Raw genomic sequence first — 6446 nt, 5'->3', positions numbered from 1 at the left:
GCAAGCTATGGTCACCTTGCAAATCTCAGTCAGGCAGATATAAATTGATAATGGAGTTTTCGAATAATAATTAATAGAATAGGGATAGAGGTACTTATGTAAATCATTGGTAGGAATTTCAGATAAGCGTATGGAGATGCGTTCGTTCCTCTGAACCTCTGCTTTCCTGCTATCTTCATCCAATCAGTCTTACTCCTTTCCATGGCTGGCTTTATGTGATACATCACCACTGTCAATGGCTACTTTCGGTCATCTCTCGGGAAAATGATCCAATGCCCTGTCACGGCACGGCTAATCGTATGGAGGCATCACCCTTGTCAATGGCTTCATCTTATCCTCTCAGTGAATAATATGCTCACGCACCCTGTCACGGCACGGCTATTCATCTGTCGGTTCTCGATCATGCCGGAATAGGATTTACTATCCTTTTGCGTCTGTCACTAACGCCCTGCAATCGCAAGTTAGGAGCTCGTCACAGTCATTCAATCATTGAATCCTACTCGGAATACCACAGACAAGGTTTAGACCTTCCGGATTCTCTTGAATGCCGCCATCATTCTAGCTTACGCCACGAAGATTCTGGTTAGGAGATCTAAGAGATATTCATTCTAGCTTATTTCATGTAGAACGGAAGTGTTTGTCAGGCACGTGTTCATAGGGGAGAATGGTGATGAGCGTCACACATAATCATCACCTTCATCACGTTCTTGGGTGCGAATGGATATCTTAGAAGCGAAATAAGATGAATTGAATAGAAAACAGAAGTACTTTGCATTAATCTTTGAGGAACAGCAGAGCTCCACACCTTAATCTATGGAGTGTAGAAACTCTACCGTTCAAAATACATAATTGAAGGTCCAGGCATGGCCGAGATGGCCAGCCCCTCTGATCTAAGAACCAGGCGTCCAAAGATGTCAAATACAATAGTAAGAGGTCCTATTTATAATAAACTAGTCACTAGAGTTTACAGAAGTAAGTAATTGATGCATAAATCCACTTCCGGGGCCCACTTGGTGTGTGCTTGGGCTGGGCTTTAAGTGTTGCACGTGCAGAGGTCCTCCTTGGAGTTGAACGCCAGCTTTTGTGCCAGTTTGGGCGTTCAACTCTGGTTTTGGCTCCTTTTCTGGCGCTGGACGCCAGATTTGGGTAGAAAACTGGCATTGAACGCCAGTTTACGTCGTCTATTCTTGGCCAAAGTATGGACTATTATACATTATGGAAAGCCCTGGATGTATACTTTCCAACGCAATTGGAAGCGCGCCATTTCGAGTTCTGTAGCTCCAGAAAATCCACTTTGAGTGCAGGGAGGTCAGAATCCAACAGCATCAGCAGTCCTTTTTCAACCTCTGAATCTGATTTCTGCTCAAGTCCCTCAATTTCAGCCAGAAAATACCTGAAATCACAGAAAAATACACAAACTCATAGTAAAGTCCAGAAATGTGAATTTAACATAAAATCTATTAAAAACATCCCTAAAAATAACTAGATTCTACTAAAAACATACTAAAAATAATGCCAAAAAGCGTATAAATTATCCGCTCATCACCGTCCCAAGATCCCAATAAAAACATGTGCTGATGGAGTGGTGACTCCAAAAGAAGAAGCTGAATGGAATGAAGATGATAAGAAGAAGATGGAGCTGAATGCTAAAGCCATCAACCTTCTTCACTGTGCTATCAGCTTTGAAGAGTATCGAAAGGTGTCTAGATGCAAGACAGCCAAAGAAATTTGGGAAAAACTCCAGGTTACACACGAAGGCACTAAACAGGTTAAAGAAACGAGGATTGATATGCTGCGAAAAGAGTACGAGATGTTTAATATGAAGGATGGAGAAAGCATTGATGAAGTGTTTGAGAGATTCTCAATCATAATCAACAACCTTGATGCTATGGGTACAAACTACTCAAAATAAACCCTAGTGAGAAAACTCCTTAGAAGCCTCACAAAAGAATGGGAAACCATTGCCACTGTCCTAGCCGAGAGCAACAACCTAAGCCCTATGATGAGCTGAGAGGAAAACTCCTTGCCTATGAAATCACACACACAAACCCAGACTCATAGAAAAAGGGAATAGCCCTCAAGTCAAAAATAGAATAAAAAGAGAGTGAGTTTAGTGATGGTATTTCAGATGATGAGCTTATGTTTTTTGTTAGGAGATTTAGAAGGATGATAAAGAACAAGGGCAAGTACAAGGGTTCAAGCTCAAAGGAACACAAGATGGACTTGAGCAAGGTGACGTGTCATCATTGCAAGGAGGCTGGACATTTCAAGCTAAACTATCCAAAGCTCAAGAAGGAGGACAAAGGAAAGAAAGAAAGGAAAAGAGTGCTCATGGCAGCTTGGGAGGATCTTGAGAACGACTCCAATGAAGAAGAAAATTCTAAAGGTGAAGATAAAGATTGCTTCATGGCTGGAAACAATAATCTTGATGAGGTAAATTATAATGATTTATCAATAGATGATTTACATACTATTATTGATTATCTCACTCTAAACACCTCAAAACTGCTAGATAAGTACAATAAGTGCAGATCTAAAAAAGATGTGTTAAAAGGTGAAAATGATTTTTTAAAAGAAAACGTGAAGGAAACTGAATGTGATTTGGACATTATTGAAGAAAACAGATTTCTAAAATCTGAACTTGAAAAATTAAAAGGAAAGCACATTGTGGATCCTTCTCAAGAGTTAATTGCTGAAAATGAAATATTAAATTATATGATTAAAAGGCTGAATGGTGAATTAGCAAAATTTGCTCAAAATTCTAGTAACTTAGATAAATTACTTGCAAGCCAAAGACCATTGTTTGAAAAATCTGGTTTAGGTTATATAACCAAGGAAAGTGCAGTTTTTAATGATTCCTCTATGAAATTTGTGGCTTCTTCATTAAATACTAAATCCACATCCAAGAAATCTGGTATTGGATATGTTCCCACATTTGAGGAGAAATTTGATGAAGTTTACACAAGTGAAACTGAACCTTCACCAAGAACCGAACCTACTTCAAATAGGTCAAGTCTGGGGTACAATTCGAAAAATAAGGTTGCTTTCAAGAAACCACCATTTTACAACAAAACCTCATATTCGAAAAGTCCAAAAGTTTTCAAAAATTCTGGTGAAAATGCTTATACAAAGAGGAACAATTATAACAAAAATCAGTTTGTCAAAAGAAATGCACCTATTTTAAAAATCAGAAAATTTCAGCCCTTTAATAATTTCCAGCATGGTAGCTCATCTCAATTTCAGCAACATGCATCAGGAAATCATTGTTTTAATTGCAAAAATTTGGTCATTCATTTTCACAATGCTTCATTAAAAACAGAATTGTAGGAAACAAAATTTAAAATATTGTGTGTAATTTCAATGCACTTGGGCAAACAAGATGGATTAACTTCAAAGGATCCAAATTAATTTGGATACTAAAGTTACTTGAAGTTTTTCATGCAGATTTGCCTAGCATCCAAGAACAAAAAGGATATGTGGTACTTGGATAGTGGATGCTCAAGGCACATGACTGGAAGGTCAACTTACTTCATCAAACTAAACAAATATGATGGAGGTTTTGTGACCTTTGGAGATGATGGTAAAGGTAAAATAATTGCTGTTGGAAAGGTAGGTAATGAACATTCTACCTTCATTGATGATGTATTTTTGGTATGTGGATTGAAGCACAATCTTTTGAGTATAAGTCAGCTATGTGATATAGGATATTTAGTGACTTTCAAAAGACTTGAATGTTGTGTTGTAAATGAGAAGACTAATGAAGTGCTTTTTGTTGCCAAGTATTTTAATAATATGTATGGACTTACCTTTGATGAACTAAAGGATCAAAATGTAGCTTGCTTTCATTCTAAATAATCTGAAAAGTGGCTATGGCACAAGAGATTGGGCCATGCAAGTATGCTTCAAATAAACAAACTTGTAAAGAAAGGGTTAATAAGAGGTCTTCCTTTGATAAGGTTTGACAAAGACATCACTTGTGATGCTTGCCAAATGGAAAAACAAATAAAAAGTTCATTTAAACCAAAGGAAGACATCTCTACTAAAAGGCCACTTGAGTTGCTACACATTGATTTATTTGGTCCAACAAGAACTCAAAGACTAGGTGGTAAACATTATGGTTTAGTGATTGTGGATGACTATTCTAGGTTTGGTTGGGTTTTATTTCTTGCACACAAAAATGAAGCCTTTTCGGCCTTTGAAATCTTTTGCAAAAAAATTTAAAATGAAAATGATTTAAAGATCTCTTCTATAAGAAGTGATCATGGAACCGAATTTGAAAATAATTTATTTGAATCCTTTTTTGAGGAATTTAGAATATCTCACAACTTCTCTTGTCCAAGGACACCACAACAAAATGGTGTTGTAAAAAGAAGAAATAGAAGCATACAAGAAATGACAAGAGCTATGCTTTGTGAGAGCAATATTCCAAAATTCCTTTGGGCTGAAGCGATTAACACAGCTTGCCACATTTTGAATAGAACAATCATAAGGAAATTTTTGAAGAAAACCCCTTATGAACTATGGAAAGGTTACCCACCAAACTTGGACTACTTGCACATCTTTGGATGCAAATGTTTTGTTCTTAATAACACAGATAATTTGAAAAAAATTGATCCAAAGGCGTATGAGTGCTTGTTTAGAGGATATTCCACAACTAGTAAAGCATTTAGAGTTTATCATCAAGATGCTAGAATTATTGAGGAGTCCATACATGTTACATTTTGCGATACTAACTTGGTGCAAAGTGTTTTGAAAGATTGTGATACAGGGAATCAAGATCAAAAGGACGATGAGACTGCACAAAATCATGAAAATGGAAATTCTGGACAAGTTGAACCAGAAACTGCAGCTGCTGAAAATTCAAGAGATAATTCTATTTTGTCTCATGAATCTAAAAGAGATCCTGAAACCAGTAGTACCCGAAATCCCTTGATATTTGAATCTGCCTCCAAGTCCACCAGACCTTGTGAATGGAGATTTCTGAAGAATTATCCTGAGGAATTTGTTATTGGAGATGTCTCTCATGGGATGAAAACTCGGTCTTCAACTAGAAAGGCAATTGAAGGAACAAACATTGCCCTTCTCTCTCAAATGGAGCCTCAGAATGTAAAAGAAGCCCTTAATGACCCTTCTTGGGTAAAGGCAATGGAAGATGAGCTTCTTGAATTTGAGAAGAACCAAGTGTGGACATTGGTTCCAAGGCCAAATGGAAAGAAAGTGACCGGCACCAAGTGGATTTTTCGGAACAAGCTAGGAGAGGATGGCAGCATTGCAAGAAACAAAGCAAGGCTAGTGGCACAAGGATATGACCAAGAAGAAGGAATAGACTTTGATGAATCCTTTGCCCCTATTGCCCGAATAGAAGCCATAAGACTTCTCTTAGCTTATGCTGCATTTTGTGGTTTTAAATTATATCAAATGGATGTTAAATGTGCATTTTTAAATGGTGTGATAGATAGAGAAGTGTATGTGGAGCAGCCACCTGATTTTGAAAATAAAGAGCTTTCTAACCATGTTTTCAAATTATCAAAGGCTCTTTATGGTTTAAGACAAGCTCCTAGAGGTTGGTATGAGAGACTTAGCTCTTTTCTCTTAAAAAATGGTTTTTAAAGAGGCACCACAGACACAACTCTATTTATAAAAAATTCTAATGATTCTTTCATTCTAGTCCAAATATATGTTGATGGCATTATTTTTGGATCAGCCAATGAATTCCTTTGTTCTGAATTTGGAAAACTCATGACAAGTGAATTTGACATGAGTATGATGGGTGAACTTAATTTTTTTCTTGGGCTGCAAATTAAACAAACTGAAAATGGTATTTTCATTCATCAAGAAAAGTATGCCAAGGAACTAGTTAAAAAATTTGGTATGGAAAATGCCAAACCCATGGGAACCCCCATGCACCCTAATTCAAAATTAGATAAGGGAGAAACTGAGAAAGATGTGGATAAGACTAGGTATAGAGGAATCATTGGCTCTCTTATGTACTTAACCTCCTTTAGACCCGATATTGTGCAAAGTGTTGGAATGTGTTCAAGATTCCAATCTAAACCAAAAGAGTCACATCTTTCTGCAGTTAAGAGGATCATTCGATATATCCATGGCACATCCAATTTTGGTCTTTGGTATCCTAAGATTGATGATTTTTTTTGCAGTTGGTTATTGTGATGCAGATTTTACCGGTGATAGAGTTGATAGAAGGAGCACTTTAGGCTTATGTTGCTTCCTTGGAAAGTCCTTGAATGTTTGGTCAAGCAAGAATCAGCCAACAGTGGCTTTATCCACTGTAGAGGCTGAGTATATAGTTGCTTCTTCTTGTTGTTCTCAACTTATGTGGTTAAAAACACAGCTTGCTGATTACAAGTTAAATGCTGAAAATATTCCCTTGCTGTGTGATAATATGAGTGCCATTAATATTTTTAAAAACTCAGTTTTACACTCTA

The sequence above is a fragment of the Arachis ipaensis genome, chromosome B7, assembly GCF_059453495.1.
Source record: "Arachis ipaensis isolate K30076 ecotype BB chromosome B7, ASM5945349v1, whole genome shotgun sequence".
Taxonomy (NCBI): domain Eukaryota; kingdom Viridiplantae; phylum Streptophyta; class Magnoliopsida; order Fabales; family Fabaceae; genus Arachis; species Arachis ipaensis.
The sequence above is the reverse complement of the archived record's forward strand: the minus strand, read 5'-3'. Positions refer to the sequence as shown.